This window comes from Trichoplusia ni, chromosome 3 (assembly GCF_003590095.1).
Source record: "Trichoplusia ni isolate ovarian cell line Hi5 chromosome 3, tn1, whole genome shotgun sequence".
Taxonomy (NCBI): Eukaryota; Metazoa; Arthropoda; class Insecta; order Lepidoptera; family Noctuidae; genus Trichoplusia; species Trichoplusia ni.
Window position 1 is genome coordinate 5,055,372 of NC_039480.1, and position 21,564 is coordinate 5,076,935.

The window sequence follows — 21,564 nt, forward strand, 5'->3', positions numbered from 1 at the left end:
TCATTTTATAAGTTACAAAGATATTTTACCGGGAAAAGTATTCATATCCCATTTTAATTTCAACATAATATTATAAATTGGAACAAATATTTAAATCGGTCAAGGCGCATCGATCTCACAAATTAGGGTGGCGATTACAAATTTCTACTATTATGGTAGTATTTATAAAAATTAGGATTTTGTATTTTAGATTAGTTTTATTTCTCTAAAACATTAAGTATTATGTTTTATGAATATAAAAAGTGACTCAAAATTTATGTGAATCTTTAGATAATTACGCCCGTTTCATTTTTAGAATAACTTATAATTCTGCGAACCTCAAAAGCAGCATTTATAAAAATGACTTGCACTAGAAATTTAATGTTAAATTACTGTGCCGAAATGGCGGACATATTGCTTTTTTCTTGCAATTGGCGCGAATAGTGTAGTGTTTCAATTAGTAAACCAACTCCGTTGCATTATGAACATTTAGATAATAAAATATTCAGACATTATTTTCTTTCTATTATTATATTTTTACTTCTATTATTAATATTTTTGTACGTTCGTACATTTTGTGTTGAAACATGTTCTCATACTGTTAATTATATGTAAGTTTGTTTAAGTTGTGTATACAGATGTTTAGATAATTTTAGATTGTCATTTAATAATAAATGGTTTTAAATAGAATTTTGTTGGTTTTTAACTCCCTGCCTACTGATTTTAATTCACTGTTATAGCTTTTCAGACTGGTTTCCGTATCCCCACATAGCAGTCTATTTTTTTTCCCTTTTTCGTCTATTTCAACTTGGATCTTACAATGGAAAGTCAGCTAAAACACAGGGTGACAGAAGTTAAGAGACAAAGAGTTTGACTTTCGATAAGTGTGACTTGGATTCCTCACGCAAAGGGAAAATATATTGAACCCTGTTACTGAGGTACCGCTCTTATGCCATCTGTCACTAGGCTAAATATCATGGGTATGAATAGGGATGACGACAATTATATTTTGCAGTGTCCGTCTTGTAGTGTTCTGCATAATGATGGATACGTATTTTTTTATTTGTCCCGCAAAAATTGACCAAATTACAGTGAATGAAACTTACGCGTGACGTCGCGATTGTGTATAAATTTTACCATATCGTTACGTCACAAGCTCACAAGCCCCCTCTCCTAAACTTCAAAGCAGTTAATCTTTGTCAATTCTAGTTTTTCTGAAAAAGGAAAAAATACGTGTTTCATACTTTTCAATTATCTAACTGAAGGACTAATTAGATTTTTTTCTTTTATACCCAGTCGTCATCACTATAATAACATAGGTACTAAACATGTAGATAAAGCACGAGATTAAGCAACGTCATATATTTGTCCCGTGTGTGTGTAGTCACAAATAATTTGAGGGTGGGTGGCTCAGAAATGTACATCTCACACAACCTGCTTTGGAACCTTCGGTGTCGGGAGTCTGAGTCACACTTGTATATCATTGTTTTAGAAAAGGAATAAACAATACATGGTCACAGTGAAACTGTTATGGGAGAAAACAAACATGGCTTATTAATTATTTTGGCTGTTGTCTGTTGTTAAATACCGAGCTGACATTTAAAGAAGTTGACCTTTATTGTGCACTCGTGAGAATTATGGTAAAAATAAAACTTCGGTGTACTGTTCTAGAGTATGCATATTTTATTGTTTTTTCTGGTCAATCTTTGACACTTATATTTTTCTTAACAAACCATAGCGCGATTCAAACGCGATAGATGTCAACGCCATTTATCGCGTACAAGGGATGCTGTACAATAATTGCTTCGTAAACACTGTAAATATCATTATATTTTGCTTTAAACTTGATTGAGACTATGATTTGCAACACTTAACAGTATTTTCCGTATTGGCAGTGGTAAACACTTATGAATTACGAAGCTAGTTTGTCTACTAGGTACTTTAACTCAATAAGTTGTTGTAAAATCTACACTTCAAAAATGCTCATGTTTTTTTAAATAGTATTACAGAATTAATTTATTATTTAGAGACAAAACCTAAGATTTTGACTACTTTGGCGGGAATAACGTTATGGCGGGTCTAGCGTTGCCCAGGCATATTTAAGAACTACAGCACTGTAGGAATTATTAAAATTTTAATTTTAAATATCCAACAAAAATTACCTTTATCTTTAGTTGTATTTTAGATTTGATCGTACTGGAAAACAAGCATATTAATTAACAAAACTGTATTTCCACTATGTTTTCTACCAATTACCGTTAAGATTGGTAGGTTTCTTGTTTTATTGCAACGGCAACATTGACCCCCATTGTTTACAACGCCAGAACAAACGAAACAAAAACAAGTTCAAAGCGAGTCAGTTATTTTTGTACCTTGTCTCGATACGCGTCTAGGAATTTCGCCATTTTACATTTTATACCATACAATTTTAGTATCGTTAGTTCATAATAACTGTAGTTATTGTTTGATATCGTGACATACCGTTAAAATAATTTAAAATATAAAGGAAGTCTTTGTTCCATAAAGTGTTTGTTAGAAGCGACGTTGCCGTTCTTCCATACAACTTTTCTAATAAGAGAAATTAGCTTCAGAATAATTTCTTCAATTAAAGTTTAGCATTCTAAGTTAAATCTGTGATAACATAGTTCGTTAATTCATCAAGTAATGCTCCAGTGTATTGAAATGTGTGAATTTGAACGTTATACACTATCTGACGCAATAGCAACCTGGCAACAGCGCGAAGAATCGGACTGAATTTATTACTGATGTATTAGTAAAACCCAATCGGATTACACACATTCTTTCACATCCTTCAACTTTTTATGAGGTAAGCAATACTTTTTTAATATTTTTATGTCTAAAATCCAAAATTTTTAATTAAAAGTAAGTGTAACGGTCGTTTGAATTTTCCCGCGGAATGACGTAATTGTCGTTTCTAATCCGCCATCTTTGTACCATCAGTCATCTGTCAAGCATTCTTGGTTTAGTTCGTGAAGGGTGTGAAACAAAAAAAATCATCTTTTATAAGGTGGTTTTAATAAAAAAACCAACCACGGAAGCATCCGGGTAAGTCTTTAACGCTATTTATTTAATCAATAATCGGCCATTACACTTTCTTTTGATGTAAATGTTTCTTTGTTGAGCATAACCTCACCTGTTCGTTGCTAAGCCAGTTTTTAGGTCAGTCAGAGTCTTTTATGGTGAAAATTTCGCAATACGGTATATTTTATTACTTCCACGATGAGTTTAGGCGCATAACTTAAGTGAAATCGTCAACTCAAATAGTTTTGTAAAAGTTTTGCAAACTACGTCGTGTTACCTACGTTGGATTTTTAAATATAGCTTTATGTAACCTTGATAAGCGGTTCTCTGTTAAACTATTCTTATCTCAACTTTTTTTAGGTTAAAAACTGTTTAAACCATGAAAATTTAACAAAAGAATAAAAAAAATAGTAAAATGCAACAATATATGTGTTAAATCTCTTGTAGCTGAGAGGAAATCTCTGTATTCTAGAAATTTCCATACATTTCTGTCCTTTCAAGTATTATAGGAAGTGAAAACTAATTTTAGCTACTTATTACTGAGTTGTGTGACAATTGCATAACATTTCAGTCACAGATTTAATCAATTTCAGTTGCAAATATGGTGAAACATGCAGTAATTCTGAATATAATTACAAAATCTGTTTTTATTTTTTTTGTACTACCCTCCACTGATAAAGTAAATTATTCAAATAGAGTATTAAACTATCTAAACAGCTTAATCTAGACAAAATTTTACGTTTCCCTAAAATTTTCAAGCATGTCACAAACTCATTTCTATGACTCATATTTTTGGATTCTGAATCACCAACCTAATTTGATGTTTAATGATCACATTTACAATTTAATATGAATGAATTTATTAATAAAAATAAAAGAAAAGACAATGGTTTAATCAAAAGAATCACAAGGCAAATTAAATGATGATATTTTAAGAATTTTCTAAAATTACCAATGTTACCGCTCGTCTCTAGTAGAAATGTAACTCAAACTGGTCATATTTTTTTTCTAAAAGTTGCTATATCCTTCAAATAACATTATTACTCATAAAAATTCTATATTAAGCCACCTTCAAGTTGCTGAGTCATCCCATCATCTCAACTTACTTAACTTGCTGATTCAAAACTATGAATAACATTCAACTTGTATTTTAATGCAATTTCATCATTATTCTGTCTTTACGTAGCATATAGACTTATCTAGGTATGACTGTCAAGCGAATAGTGCAAGTAATAGAAAAACGGCATCATTTTTTTTATACTTCTCTTGTAGAATTATGCTTTGAGTATTTAAAAGCAGTATTATAAACTTAAAGAAGAAAATGATACTTCTAAAAAGAAGAAAAGTTGCCTCCAAATATAGTAATGCAATATTAAATTTAGCGTTGTAACTGTTGGCTTATCTCACTTCTTACGGGGTATTAGTGTTGGGCACCCTTTTCCACACATAGCCTCCAAGTAGTCCCTAGTGCGTTGGGTGGCTTTAGGTAATTCATCCCACTTCTTTTATACACTTATTCTAGTAACTTGTAGACCTTCGGTGAAAGAAAGGCTTGTGGGAGATTTGGAATTCAAATATGAAATTGCTTCTCCGCATTGAGATAGCAAAATGATTAATACTCAACACTTTCTTATATGCAAAGTGACTACTCAGTCATGTTTTTCGACACCTAGACATTACTATTATCAACTAGTAAAGCTATTTAAATTCCACATAACCAATTACCTTTACCCATTTTGATATTATACTTGTTTTCTGAACAATAAAACTGTTTACTATACCGTCCATACTTGTACAATTTAAACGTGTTCGCCGAGTGACGTCATTGAAGTACAATAGCTATTTAAAATACACAATGAGGTTGTTCATGGTAATCTAGTTCTGTAATATTGTTTGTGGCGTGTTTTCTTTTTATATTGTGCTACAGATACATAATCTAATGGTAGGTAGAATAGGGATGATGACTGGGTATAAAAAGAAAAAATCTTATTAGTCCCTCAGTTAGATAATTGAAAAGTGTGAGACACGTATTTTTTTCCGTTTTCAGAAAATTCCGTTTTCCGTTTTGACAAAGATTAACTGCTTTAAAGTTTAGGAGAAACGATAGAGTAAAATTTATATTCAATCGTGACGTCACGCGTAAGTTTCATTCACTGTAATTTGGTCAATTTATGTTTGCGGGACAAATTAAAAAATACGTATCCATTATTATACAAAAATCTACAAGACAGACACTGCAATAAAAAATGTCATCATCCCTATTATTCTTTGCCAAGCTATGTAGTTGTCTTTTTTTTTTAATAACTCCCGTTGTAAGGAATTTAATAGTTGTGTCGCGACGGTTTAAGAATGATTCAAATTGCAAAGAATACCTAGGCGTTAAAACAATTCTTTGCGGATTTTGATTAATCTATAAATTCTTGTTGAACACGGGGATTGAACCCGCGCACGTCGCTCGCATTGTCACCGTATTCAACGTTATGAACTGTTGCTTTTTATGGTAGTCTTGTAAGATAAATTAAAATTGCTTGTGTAGTGGAGTTTTCTGCTTTAGATAAGGCTTTTGTTCAATATGCAAGCCTCAGAGATATAAATAAGATTTAACCAGTTTTTTTAGTGAAAATTGAGTGAAAACCTTCTCACTTTAATTTTGTTGACACTACAATATTGAGATGTTTCCAAGTTAGTCTGTCTTCATTATCTAATTAGCTTTTGGCTAGACGCCAATAATCAGGAATGAAAACTAGGCATGTTACAAAATGACGCGATCCCGTCATGTTTGAACCTGTCTGATTTGTCATCACTGGGTTTAAATTCCTGATGTAAAAATATTTTTTTATTTAAATCTTTTATCCGAGTAAGTCTAGGTAAATATGGATGGAGTTTTCTAGTTTATTTTTTATCGTATGGTTGTTAAAACTATAAAGCGCCTGCCTGTATCTCTGTAGGCCTTTTTTTAAATACCTTATGGCTGGAGTTATAACGAAATCGATATAAAAATATTTCTAAATCCGTTTCTAAATGCCTGATAGATAATCAAGTTATATTCCTCGCCTCATTCTATCTTTGTTTATCAGTTTTGATAAGCTTTTGCGTCACGTTGCCGAGACAAATACCAATACACATGCCGAATGCCAACTGCTTAAATCTTCTCGACAAATAAACTGTTTTCTCGCGTCTCGGGATGAGTACGTAGGTTTTTTTTAACGTTGTTGTTTATAATTTTGAACGTTAAAATTCCCCTGAATTTAATTGGCAGCTATTTTTAATAGTTTATCGGTAATTTCCTGGTTTTGTATAACGTGTAGATTTTTTTCTAATGACACTAATGGTTATCCAAAGTTACTGCCTGTTCCAAAAATATTTATCTACCAAATTACAAAATTAAAGTTTCATTTATTAAGTTTCAAACTCAGATAAGTCCAAATTGGGACATCGATAAAACCATGTTGTAACGAAACTGCGCATTAATGTACGTCATTTTAAGAGATTAAACGAATTTAATATACAAACACATGTTTTAAAACGTTTTCAAAACTTAATACGTAGTTTTGGGACTTTCGCGCACGGGGTAAAGCCAGTGTGCGTCACGTAAATGACGTGCTATTTAAGTTGTCTAACAAAAGGAACTTAGTCTAAGAACACGAGGTAATTTTAGACAGCTGCTATGGTAGATATAGGCATTTTATTCACGTAACAACTCAAGTTTGTTCCCAACTTTAGAATCTTAGTACAAGTGGTTACGAAATTCAGTCTGTAAATTTGTTCTAGAAGCCTAGTGCAAGACGACATTCAGATGTTAAGGAGTCTGCCCACTACACCGTTCCATACCATGACCATGGTGTAGTGGGCAGTCGCCTTTAATGAAAGATTTGAAGCTGTTCTTATAGGGAACAATTCAAGTCAAACGTTGATTCTATATTTAGGCCCTTATACCCGGATAAACTCGGGCTTACTGTTAACTATTGGACGCTCCGTACATATGGCAATGGAATTCCGTTAAACGATAACTTTCGTTTCCCAATAAATCTATTAATATTATAAACGCGGAAGTTTGTATGTATGAATGTTTTTTTCTCTTTCACGCAATAACTGTCGAACGGATATAGATGAAACTTACAGAGATCGTTTATAACCAGGACAAATACATAGGTTTTTTTTTCCCGATTTTGTGTTCCCGTGGGATTATTATAGAGAATTCTAGCGGGCCCGCGAGCAACAGCTAGTACTACAATATAATAGGCCTTGCACTAGGATAGTAACGACTGAACTAAAAAAAATTATAACTTAGGTGGTCTTCCTTTGATTTAACATCCTTATGTTACGTAACCATCTGCCCATCAGCAGATGACATGCGATAACGCATCACCTGGCTCCACTCGCCATATGTCGTACCAGTCAAGCAAGTATGAAAATCAATGCCAAATTGCAAAAAAAGGCATTCAAGGTGATTAAGCTTCAATTTTTAAACGCAATTGTCCTTTTTGTTATTAATCTTTTTGAATTCGCATTAGCTAAGGGAGGGACTTTTCATGAAGGTAAAACTTCAGATAGGTACGTTTATGGATTTTTAGTAAAACTTTTAGTTGTTTGATCCGTTGAACGGTTGAACGTAAAGGAAAATCAAATTATAGGGAAAACTATTTCATATTATTAACGAAAAGAAGAGATAGTTTCCACATAACTGCCGTTTTTAAATGACATTCTTAAAGTGTCTCTTTGTTTTTCTACATTGGCCTTCAAAGTGTCTACCACTGACCACAATATGGACTAAATGACATCATTTAAAACTACCTTAACTTTGCACTTAGTGAAAAATAACACAGCGGCTGCCTAAATTTGTATCAAAAATAAATAATTAAACCAGCTAAACGACTCTGTGTATCATGCTCGCATCACGTTAACAATATAAGTTGAAAAACAAATTTCCACATGTTTGCCACGTGATCGGTACGATATAGAATGACTTGAATAATAAATTCGACTAAATTCGTATTGAGTATATACTGCTAGTTGTTTTACATTGCCGGGCCGAGATTTTGGTATCAAAAGTGATGCAACATTGCCAGCAATGTATTGCAAATCGCGTTTTAAAGTGCCTTTAAATTCATAAGTACGATGACATCTTGATATGAATGATAAAGGAAAGTTATTGAACGATAATGTTTACGAATATATTAATTGGTTTATGCTAGTAATTGATTATCAATTGTGTTGTACGTCAATGTTTTGATCAGACGCTCTTGAGGAAATTCTTTTTCGTTCTAAAAAAACTTGAGGATTTATATCCTTGTCACGCGGGGGGTTTGTAAACATTCAAGTCACATGCACAAAGACTGAATAAGCATTCTTGGATCCCACAATTGTTAGACCTACGAGGAGATCGAACCCGTGACACGTCACGCTCAGTGGGTTTGGCGTGGTGACCTCAACCACTCGACAAAGTCCTGCAGTCAATATGTTGTTTTTAGAAAATGACGTATTTTTCAAGTTATCCCATGAATTAAAAAAAGAGACGGCGACTGTTACGCCGTTAAATATAACAAACAGAGCAACGTTCGTTAATAAATTGACGTTTACTATTGTTTTAATTTCCAATTCATTTTGCGAAATTATCACCTGTTTATACATCGTAGAAACTTACCTTGCGAATTGCGCAGTTTCTTTAGATATGTATTTTAATGTGTTTTGTATGTTTTTTCTTGTGCTTAGATTGTTAAAATATGTTTTTATATCGTGACTCTAATAAAATAGATGTCTCGGACTGGTATTCTTCTTTTCGTGTTGGTGGTAGATGCTAACAGTAATATAAAAAAGAAAAAAAAACATTTTCGACTCTGAACGACATATAGCTCGACTAGTTTTAGAATCATGAGAGGTTGGGTCCGAAATTAGTCGGGCGATCCCGAATCGTTTGCATGACAGTTACTATAAAAAAATTATAGTTTAAATGACTATTTGACCGGGTAAACGTCAGAAACGGCAACGGTATTCTGCCACATAAATTACTTGCAGGGAATTTCTGTTGTAGAAAACACACGTACCAATGAAAAACAAGAGTAACAAATTATGTTTTTAGGACGAACAACCTTACTTTTTATCGGGTACTTATCAAGCTACAAGGAATCAATCACGGCAAGGCCTTTTCTATTCAACCAACCTCTTTTTTATTTAGGTTATCAAAAATTGGGTTGTCGTTAAACAGATAAATGTAAAAATATGGCGGATGCATGTTGCATTGGCTGGTTGCTGGTTATCAATACTTATAAGTATTCCAAACTCTTTTTTATTAGCGATACAACACATAAAACAATAGCTTGTGAAAACGTGATACAAGTTATTGATACTAGTAATATGCGGAAGAAATAACACAATACATGGCAAAAACAGATCTAATTACTTCGTATTTGCTATGAAACGCATAAAGACTTGGTGTCGCGGAAAAGAGACAACGCTACCCATATTAAATAGCTCCCTTCAGCATTGCTTGTATATAAGTTGATAGTGTAATAACGTCGTTAGACTTGATGTAGTCATAATTTTTATTAGTTATAAATAGGAAAGTGATGGATAAACGATGTGAAATTGTAAATACAGTTTCTTTAGCTTTCGCTCGCGGTTCCGCCCGCGTAAGTATTAGTTATCGCGGCAAAAACTAGCTCAGGTTCTTTTATGGAGTTCAAATAAATTCTAAGTTTAGTCCGCACGCACGTATTTCTGTCCGTTTTAAGGAGAATCTTTTGACTGATCATAAAATTGTGAAACAATATATTATAGTAATTGTTTATTTGATAACGGTTTTCTTATGTGTATCGGGACAGCTTGACTACGGAGTCCTTAATCATGAACTGACGCGGAGGCAGGTGCCGCTTTCCCTGATAATACGCGTGCATTCACCTTTACTAAATAAATAATTAATAGGATTTTATTGTGAGGATATTTCGACATTCCTTTTGATGTATACTTAGCCAGGATGCGACAATGTAAAGGAAAACTTTACCAAGTGATATGTTGCTAATTCTATGTATTAAATGAAATATTTAAAAGCTAGAGATACGTATATAGATGGATATGACACAGAATCGAATAAATATATTTGTCTCGAATGGTCTCGATAAGATAAGTATGTGTTAATCTATTCCGGATTCTAAAAATATGTTTTTATCGAATTAATTTTCATGAATATTCTTGATTCGATAAACGTATAGACTTAAGATCAGTTAGTATAAGAAAGCCAAATAAGTGATAAATCAACGTTCAATAAATAAAATTATACATAAATCTCATGAAACTTGTCCTAAATCCACGCACAGACAAGCAAAGCTAACATAAAAGTGTCCCGCACATAGTAATGTAATCTAGACTGTCTCGCGGTTTCATAAACTTTCATTCAAATCACTTCACTCAAATTCATTTCACTCAACTCATTTCACTTCATTCATTTCACTCAAATCACATGCACAAAGACACCCAGACTCAGGGCAAGTATTCCTAGCTCACACACGCTTGGTCTTTTCCGGGATCGAAACCCCGACATTTCTCCAGGGCCGGATCTAGGGGCCCAGGGGCCCCGAGGCAACAAGGGAGTGGGGGCCCCCTTGCTTCAAGTTAAAGTGTTTTCATTCAGTGAAAAATTTATCGAGCTTTTTTAGATGCCTACTTTGGTGGGCCCTTGGTCATAGTGGGCCCCTAGGCACTGGCCTAAAGTGCCTTATGGATAATACGGCACTGCATGTCTCGTACAGTGAGGACACTTAATGCCACTATTATTGTGTTTATAAACCCTTAAACTGGATACTTTCAAACAAAATAACTTCATTTACTTAATAACCAATGTCAATTCAATCCACACTGCTAACAATGCCTTAAGTAAATCTTAGGAAGGAAAACATCTAAGGTCGACAACTAATGAACTAGTCGGCCGTTTCCAAGGTGAGATTCGAACTCCCACTAACGCTTCACATACATGGACAACTCTTGTGCGTCAGCCCAATTGTACACGAGCAAAAAATTCGCTGTGCGTACGAACAAAATACACCGCGCTTTTTCAGCTCGTTTTTTGTTTTGACGGTCGTGTGAAGACTCTGTTTTAGCGGTCTGTTTAAATGTGCTCATAAAATATTGTAATTAGTATAAAAATGATAGATACAGGAAAGTACCCCTACGTATCTATGCAATGCTGCCGTGTCCAATTTTATTTATTCTTGATCTCATTCTAGTCGTTTTTTCTAGTCAAATAAATATTAAAATGATGCTTTGTTGTTTGTTTGGAAAAAGCACTTGTTATAAAATAAAATTCGCATCAATCCTGTATTTTTTTTATGTGCTAAAGCTTGATTTTCCATCTGTTTTTAATTCCATGTTTCCTTCGTCACCGTAAAATCGCAACTTTTCTCCATACCGGCTACCAAAAGGCACTTAATTGCACTTGAGGTACATTACATACATTTTCTTTTGTTCAATTTTGGTCTGCGATTTCTTGTGATGCCTCCACCTGCCTAACCGGACTGGGTGGTGCACACCAGGAAGTGCCAGATGGTACCGCCTGCCGGTTTTAATTCTTTTGCAATTGAATCTCGATGTAAATGTTTTTGTTTAGTATAAAGGCTTTTATCGAGATGAGGTTTATATGTTATAGGTTTAAAATATGTTTCTTAGTGATCAGATGTCGTTTTGTATGAAAATAGGATTTACCTGGTTAGATGCTTAAAAAAGAAGCCTATATGTTAATCCAGGATGGGTTAATAAGTCAGTTATCTTTATACGAAATTCTATCGAAATTGCTCCAGCAGTTTTTGCTTATAGAGGTCGCCAACTTTCGCCCTTATGAAACTACACTACTACAGCTTATATTTTTATTATCAGTGTTTAAAACGACCTGAAACAAAGGGCAGACGAAGTAATTAAATGATAAAAACCTCTTTCGATAACATTTTATAATGTTTGTCACTACTTTGAACAGTTTCCAAGTTACTCTGACCTTTGCGAAGGTGACATTTTCATGCTGACGTTTCAATATGTAAACATGTTTTTCTTTCCTAAATCGATGCTATCGAAATGATACTAAGTGGTTATTTGATAAGTGTACAACAAAAGCAGAGACGTTTTTCTGATGTCACTTTAATATAAATGTTGTTTAGCCAATACATACAATAGTTAAACAATAGAATTGATTATTATCCTGCCTTATTTTCTTTTTCGTGAATAAAACGAATAATAACTATGCATGCATATTTATGACGTTCCTAGCTATTGCTAGCTTCTCAGCCCGCAGGTTGTGTTAATCCAGATTATAAACTACGTGTTTACCAAATTTTATCAAATCCGTTCAGTGGTTTTTGCATGAAAGAGTACAGTTACAAACGTGAATCTATACTAACAATTTTTCTTTTTTTTTTTTTCAAGAAAAATGGGAAAATAAAATATCCTATCTTAACTCTTAAATTGACTGGTAGATGTCTGAAATTCAGATGCTAAGTGCAATGACCGATTGTATTAAACATATCAAAATAAATAAACTGGGGCAAATATGCAAATTTAATACAGATATGACAAAATAATGATTTATTGTTTTTCATTTATCTTATAATCTACCTTAAAGAAGGAAATATTATATTTTATATATGTCAAAACAACATGAATAAATTAGATTGGCTTGTTTGTTTAGTGGTTAGTGACCCTGAGTGCTAAACCGAAGGTTCTTGGTTCGATTTCCACCGGATACTAATATTTTTGTGATGATTTTAAATACTTGTTCTGTTTATTAGGTATTTATCTATTCTATGTTCTATTAATAGTATAAACGCGAAAATTAGTTTAATTAATTTAACCCCGTGGGATATTTTTCGATTTGAAGCTGGTCGGCTCGCTTACAACAGCTAGTTTTTTCAAATTTTCAAAATAGAAGCCTACAATTGTATTTCGCCTTTCAAAAGGTTCTCCCTAAAACGTACAGATGACAAGAGCGCACACAGAATGTTCTCGAACATGAGTTCACTCGTTATATTGAAAGTTTACCTTGAAGAGAACGCTTTAGAAACATTGGGCAAACGTCCATGGCTTTGAACCAGAAATTATTACATCACTGACATCACTGTACTATTGTATACGGTGAGGTAATTGTGAAAGTGTAGAAAAAAGTACCTTCATACACATTTTATTTTTAAATACACGTAAATTACGTCCAGTATGTGTACGGAGGCGTATTTGTGTGTTGACTTTGACGTCACGACTTATGTGTGCTGAAATGTGAAGCCAATATGATCCGATAGTGTATTGTTTTTGTTGTGCTCTCTAGAATGTTCTTTGCTCTGTTCAATTGCGTAAAGGGATGTGTGTCAATGAATACTTGACTGTCAAATTGATGTCTATATGAATCTATGGTGTATTCTTTATAGCCATTTCTGGAATTTTACAGTTTTAAGTACACTGGTGAAAATTATGCTTAATATTATGATGGTATAATATTGAAATGTTCATACATTAATTATGAGTAGCCGTTAAATCTTACGCTGTTTTTTTTTTCATTTAAAGTTTAACTAACGATATATATATGGTGTATACATCTAAACAACTCAACTTTTAAATTGAGCTACGTTAATTTTAAGTTGGGTGTTAAAATATTGCGTTTCGTATAATGAATTTTCGTTTTTACAGTAAAACCGTTAGAGGATGTTGTTTTATTCAATTGGGTTCCCAACAATAAAAAAAAAACCGTTACATACACTAATTTCAAAAGGTTAACAAAGTCGTTAGTTTCGTTATCAATTGTATTTATAAACAATACGAATCTCTAATTGTGTAAACAAATTAAAATAAAACAAGTTCACTACAATTGGAAGTTGAATTATGACACAATATGTATAAGACTAATCATGCCCTGCGGTTTTCATCACCTTTTTTGGTTTTCCATACAAATACTACTTACGTAAAGTTTAAATAACATAAAATAAGGTTGCTCCAAAACCTTGGTCTTATGATATCAAACGATTCTATACCCAGATAGTTATAAGTGTGATAAAGAGAGAATCTCAAACCCTAAATTTAACATAAATATGAGTGTTTTTTACGCTGAACAAAACAGTAAATCGACTTAAAAAGAAGGTTCGCTAATTAAAAATTAAACTATCAGCGAATAATACGCTATATTTTACCCCTTCATTCTCACGGGAATGGACACGGTTCATGTAACACCTTCCCACCAATATAAATATATGAAAAAAAACTAATCGCGGTTCAAAAACCACGTAACGATGTCTTGTAAGGCAATCAACACCGCTTAACCTACTTCGTCTGTTTAATATGCTAACAACACAACTTTTGGTGAAGATATCGCAAACGGTATACGTATTAGTTTGCTAATTCTACTACGTAATATTTACAAGTAGTTTCCCTTAGGCATACAGCCTTAGAGACTGTATTTCGATTTGTTCTAAATGTGTGATAGCATGGATAAATTGCCAAACTAAAGGTCGGTTTCGCATCAATGTTTTTTCGGATGAAAAACGGTGAACGAAAACATCGTTAGGAAACCAGCTCAATATTGATGTTTTAAAGGGTGTGTTTAATACCACGTATGAGGACTCAACGCCGTCTAAGAACTTTGACAACAGGCTGTGTATATTCAGCTCAGTAATAGAAAAGATGATGGCAGAAAGAAAGAAACATTTATTTGTAAGAATGCAGTACAATAGGTGGTTTGAAAGAAGAAAATCATCTAGTTTTGCCCCTCCAGAGCAACGCAAATTAAAACGTCGTTTCTTAGCTATTTTGATCTCCTTGTTTTTGCCAAGTTGTGTGTAGAGACGAATATACATTTTAGAACTCCACTTAGCCAAGTGGCTGATCTTGCGTACAACTGTTATTTGGTAAGTTCTTATCGGTTAAACAGCTGCGTAAATAGGTCACATTGCGGCAGATGGGTTGTGAACTTTTAATAACGAAATAACGGTCCAATTTACAAGATGTTATTGATGGAAATTATTTTTAGACAGTTCAAATGAGTTTTAGACTTGATAGAAAAAATTGTATTTTTTAAGTGTCTAGTAAAAGTAGTGTATAAATGTATTAGGTATCATCATACGTCATTGCCGCATTAGTAATTTGAGATTTGTCTGCAATAATTGGCAAATTCACCCCACTAATTGTTTTGGCTGCATGAAACGTAATATGTAGACATCAATTATCTATTCGTTAATACATAAGTAACCAATATAAGTATTATATTCGTCTAATTACATTCACACACAAATCTTATTATTTATTCAATGACTAAAATATTGAAAAAGTCACCTCCTCGGTCATGAACATAAAAACGTTTACACATTCGATGTAAATGCACTACCTTGGGAACGGCCATGAAGAGTCTCATGTAAGCATTAAGAATTAGCCATGGTCGTGATTCAATAAGAGGTCGGGGAACGGCGAATTCTGTCTTAGGCTGCACAGCAGTATACGGAACTTTCGAGGTTAGCCTTCTCTAATTGCCAAGAAACCCACCCTCTGGGCTTTTTTAATTAATGATAAATGAATATTCCATTTTTTGTAACCGGATTGATTTTGACCGGTTAGATTATTTGCATAGTTTTTTGTTAATTGATTTCTGAGTTCCTGCTTAGTCATGAACTTTTATCTTATGTGACTATGCCTGGATAATATCTGTATGAAATGAAAGAGTCTTGTGCTGTAGAGTTTGCGTTATTTCTTCTTCACGGCTAGACTCGTTAGCGGTGAAGGTTGGGTGTTCAATGTCGATTTTGACGTTCAAAAAGTCCTACTTAGTAGCTTTATTTGACGAAGTTTTATCTCTATTTCGATATAACATCGAGCCCTCCTAATAAAAGTTTTTGTAAGTTTTCAACCAAGTTTCTTTCGAGTAAACAAGTCTGTTTACGCTACCGTCCCTTGACCGTTTCAATGCAAAGTTTTAACGTTCCATGCGGGCCAAGGCTCGTCTATTTCTGTATGACTCCAGTCTCCGTTATAAACGATTACAGCGCCCCCTATGCTCCGTCAGATGAGGTATACCGTTTGACGTATTATCCCAAGGTAACTGCTATAGTTTGAGTGACGTTTTCCGTAAAATTCCGAGGTAACAACGCGACGGTTTGTACTATTATTGTTTTACAAGATCAGACTTTTCAAAAACGAAATGTACTGATGATAGTAATTTTATTTGTTTGATAGTTTTCTACACACAAAGTAGTACTTAAACTATGAACAATCGTGGACCCACTATAGGAAAATTTCTGACTTTCAATGGACTGTTTTCTCTGAAACTGAAACGGTAATCAGTTTTAAGTTGCGGTCAATTGCCTGTAGACTTTGCTTTGAAGAACAACTTTGTTAAGCTTGCTTCTAAAAATATTTAAGAAAAAGATTAAATTTCATGGGTTTCAAAAGATGAGACGTGTTTAAGTATATCGGGATATGGTCTCGGATGCGAATTAAGTCGAAGAAATATTTTGATTGACGCAAAAAACGTCTGAGGAATTTCGTCTCCAAAATTATACTCAATTTTCTCCACATTACCATAAATTTGGCGACGGAAACACACATCGTTTTCTAATTTAATACCCAGTTATACTTTCACATTTAAATAATTCGAGAACCCTTTTTATAATAACACATTTGAACGAACATTCTTGGAAACCAAGGCTTGAGTTATTTCTAGAAGTTACTTTGAACTTGGATGTCCGTTGCGTTAGACGAGCTGTTCTTTACCTGCTTCTAAATATATGTACGTTAAAACTGGTGCCAGCTGATCGCGTCATAATTGTCTTAAAGTTAACTTCAACCTTGAAATTAGCTCTGTTAAATAAATGGTAAACAAAGAGGTGGGTGGGTTTTGAAGTATAATAAATAATACAAGCCTGAAGTTATCCATAAGCCGCTTACCATATAGTGACGGTTTGAGCATTGATCACCATGCTAAGTACCTAGCTAATTGTACGAAAGCCAGAATCCAGGTTTTCAACTCTTGTCTTTAATAATTAAGAAAGGAAAATACCATTTTGATTAGTCACATTGGTACTTGCCTGCGTAGGTATCGAACTTGCATTTTTGTGGATAAAAATCCATACATGGGGCCTCTTTTTATTAAAGATAATATGAGAAAGAAAATAAACATTTTAAAAGGGTACCAATTAGTTTATGTTCAGTTAAATTCAGTTTTATGGTATTACATTGGTTGGGAAGATATCGGTATCCCTCGACTAATTTCGGACGAAACCCAAAGTAAAACTTAGCATAAGTTGACGGTTCGGTCTTATCTACTTTTTAAAGCGTTTTAAAATCTGGTTCTGCCTATTCGTAGCTTCAAAACTTCGTTGTGACTCGAATGACATCATCGATATATTTTTAAACGAGTTACATTGAAGGTTGCCGTGAGTCTTATCTCTCGAGAAATCTCTTTATCTTACAACTGAACGATTCCAAAGGTTCTTTGAATACCTACCACACTGGCTTATCTTTGGCACAACCTGGTGGTAGAGTTTAAACCGTCTCCTAAATGACCCCTTTCAAAATTATTTTTAGCTAGTCAGATTTGAACTATTTCGAACCCACGCCCTTCGCCTTGGTAGCTAGTATCACTAAGCTATCACTATTTAAATAATATCTACTTAATAGATAAGTCCTAACTGTAAAAGTGTAAACATAATAAATTCAAACGTACAAAGCGGGAGATATGACATCATAGCCTAAAAAAACTTAATTGTTTATTGCCATAAACACATATGCAAATCATAAATTATAAGACCAACGGAACCAAAAACAATTTTCATAACTGTAACGTTCCCAATTTCGCGCCATTCCCGAAATAGTTTCGTTTGAATTTAGAACGCCGTTGTCTATGCCGGCGGCCATCTTGTAACGGTAAAGCGTTGACATTACGGCGTATGGTAATATTTTTTGACGGAACAGTTAAAACGGATGTTATTTTAGGTTAGCGATATGGTAAATTATGGTAATTTTGGCTCCTCTGGCTCGAACTTCGAGTTTCGTTGAATTTTCTGATTAATCGTGGTTTGTCACGCATCTTTTGATTGTGTACCATCCGTGTCGGAAGTTTCGGAAACTTGTTTTTTTTTCATTATCAGTGTCAAATATTTAGGTTTTGGTTCGAATAACCTATTTAATAAAACCTCAATCAACCTACTCGATAAAACTGAACTTACCTCTTCATTCAAGTATCTATTTGATTGATTAAAGAAAAAATAAATCGAAGGCTTTGGTACAACAATAGTGACGTTATTAAGCCTGTTGCTAACCGCCTTAAGGTCGTAGCAAGGTTAAACTTTGCACGCTAAGTTTTCATGGTAGCGTCAGTAAACAAACTGCCATAAAAACCATTAGGCTCCTACATAAATGCTTCAATAAAGAACTTTGTATTGTGATTGGGATGTAGAGTATTTAAAAGAACTATAATTCTAGGGCTCTCCTATTTCTTGCATCGATCCACTGCATTGAGTAGGCAAGTCTGTCACATTATTTGTGGAAACGGTGTGTTATTTCCGTAAATTAAAGTTTTCTTTTCGTCTTTTATTCCATATTTTCTTGTACCTTTAAATTTTACTGTTTACATTCTTAACAAGTTTTTGAACAAAGCTTTTCTAGCACCTAGAGTTAATACCGTACCGTTTTAGTGCGTGAAAAAAAACCTACCTGAAATTAAAACTCTTTTGAATGGGTCGTTTTTAAAACTTTGCTCATCGAGTTTCGTTGCTGACGCTGCCTGTAATTGTCTTACGGCTCGGGCAAAGACCTCGGACCGCTGAAGAGCATTTTGCCACGGTTTACCGTGATGCGTATTTGACTAGTTCAAACGTTACTGCTTCTATTTTTATTGAGTTTTAAGTAAGCTGGTTTGTTGATGTTTGATTTTAGGTTGAATTTCAATGTAGTCATTATTTAAAGATTTGCTCTTCTTTAATTTTAAGTGGATGAGAGTATCGTAATAATGTTTCTGATGGGCAACAAACACGTTATAGTTTAACATACTGTGATCCTAAGAAAATGTTTTTGTGTACGCCTCAATCAATAGTCAATTTAGGGTTTAATTTGTTGAAGACAGGCAGTCGACTCCTGTAAGATAGATTGTGGAGGTCAGTTTTTGTTTTTAAATGGGACTAGCCCGCCACACATGCCCGTCATTGCAACTCTTGTAACCCAGGATCTACAATGAAACACTTAGGTTCGGTGTGTCCCAGGGGGAACAAATAACTGCCTTGGAACCTGTGGAGGTCAGATACGCAGTACTCCTATAGCAAAACTTCTAAAGAAAATTCGATTCAAGAGAGTATAATAATAATCCCTATAAAGTGAAACCAACTCTCCGACTCTCGATTTTGTCATGCATAAATATTGTCAAAGTTATGGAAAGATCTTACGCGATCAACAGGTGGCGTGGATACCATCACGTAGGCAATGTGTAAGCATCGATACGTAATGTTGATGGTCACTCATTGTATGCTAGCTTTTATACGTCCTATAATACGCTAAAACGTCTTGAGTATTGATCGCCACGCTAGCGTCGAATTTAGATACCAATATTGGTATTTGAAATCCAGGTTTCCTCATGATGGTTTTCTTTCACCGTTTGTCAATGGTGTCTTAGAAAAAATTTGAAATAGTCATATTAAGACTTTAGGAACAAACCTCTTTAGTTTTATTTATAATACTAGCTGACCTGTGCCCCTTTTTCGGAGGACGATAGCCTATGATATAGCGTAGTTTTCAATTGTTTGAAGCATTTCCAAAATCGTTCAAATCCAAAGATTATTAATCTTTGGAAATGGAATAATAAAATAATAAATATAAAAAATAATAAATAAAATAATAAATAATAAATAAAATAATACATTTTGGAAATGATTACAAACGTTGCAAGCATTAACTCTTTATAAAGTATATTAAATTTTATATTGTTTGACAACACAGTGCGGCCGTCAATGTGCCATCTCCGCCATATATGACAGTTACCAAATCGAGTGATGTTAAACTTGTGCAATAAAAACTTGTTAATTCTCGTGCGAATAAGGCCGACTGGCTTTCCAAAATGTTTTGTAAAGCGTATTGTTATTTAAAATTATAATTAACAATACCAACCATTAGTATTTCTTTAATTACGGAACTAGTCGTCTCAAATGTGTTTTTTCTTTCGGATTTTATGACATCTTATTGTTGTGCCGAAAACGGGTAGTTTTTCATATTTTTTTAATTAATACTACCTACTCTTTTTTAGAAAGTCATTTTTTTTAACGAATAAAAAATCACGTTTTTAATGAAGTATTTTTTTTTGTATTTTACGAAATAATTGTAGTTTTAAAATATTTGCTGTATGTGTTTGTTTTCTAACAGCGATTCCGTGATATCATTTAGCAAACAGGAAAGGCTGTCCCCATTATAATTTCTTATCTCTATTCATTATTGTGCTAACAATAAACTAATTTAAATAACTATAATTATCGTTTGATATATAAATAGAGTAGAAATATGTTTTTGTTTAATTAAACTGTATTATAATAAGCTGGGCCTTTAGATAAGTTAGTGTTCTGAGTTTTATCATCCGACAAAAGATTTTCCAGGCAAAATCGGTATATCAGATTTTCCGAATTATAATCTGCCTCAGATTGAATGACCCCCTGTAATCCGGGTTTTTTGGAAAGACTATCCTCTAATATTAGACTAACTTCACGTCAAATTCACGTTAGTAACACCCGATTTCGTGAAGCGTTACTCAGTCAAAACCCTTAAGAGTCGTGCTATCTCTGTTATAATAAAGCTAAATATAGAGACAAAATATCGGTCACTCACACAATACCACGTTCTCATTGCATATTAGCAAGAATACAACTGTTTTCTGTAAACCAGTAATATACTCCTATACTGGAATTTCTCCGCAACAATGATTCCAATGCATCATTGTGTACTAGTGAAAGTCACCCGGTTCTGCCGGTGTGAGCCCGCTGTCGGTGTGCAAGCAAGACCTCGCTACAAGCCATGTAATACCGTCCTGCTTACACAGTTAAAGATGGTTGGCACGGAGGGAAATGTGTGAAACGACTTTGTTGATATATCGTTTTCTTGTTTGTTTTTTTTAGTTTTGTTTTTAATGGTCGGAGAAAAATGATGGTTTATCTTTTTTAAGTGTCCTATAATGGAACTCAAATACATACATACTCGAAAGTTGATTACATTACAATCTTGTATTGGCAAATTGTTTATAAGTTCCTGTACTTGAAAGAAGGCTATTATTGGCGAATGTGTTGATGTTTCTTCTCAGGGTAGCCAGTTAGGAAATGTCGACTCTAGCTAGCTTAAAAAATAATTGGACATGTAAAAGCGATATCATTTATCCTATAAAATTTTCTATATAATATTCTGTAGTCTTTATACTTTCAAGATGTTGCAATAAATAATGAACCCTTATACGTATCCCATTGTTGAGCAAACTTCTCTCTCCATTAGATCTAATCTATCCAGAAACATTTCATAGCAATCCCTTACTATATGAATTAGGTTACATTAAAAACTCAAAATTCA

At 33.7% G+C, this 21,564-nt stretch overlaps 1 protein-coding gene across 2 annotated transcripts in view; it reads left to right on the top strand.

Annotated features, from left to right (window-relative positions):
* The first annotated feature begins 2,321 nt into the window (after window positions 1–2,321).
* LOC113509014 (cyclin G) overlaps window positions 2,322–21,564 on the top strand; it is a 33,512-nt gene continuing 14,269 nt past the window's right edge. The window contains exon 1 of one of the 2 annotated variants that reach the window (XM_026892249.1): window positions 2,322–2,806. The gene's annotated coding sequence lies outside the window, so the exon portion shown is untranslated. Of the gene's footprint in view, window positions 2,807–2,828; window positions 3,046–21,564 lie in introns of those variants that run through there. The other variant, XM_026892248.1, reaches the window with a different exon arrangement.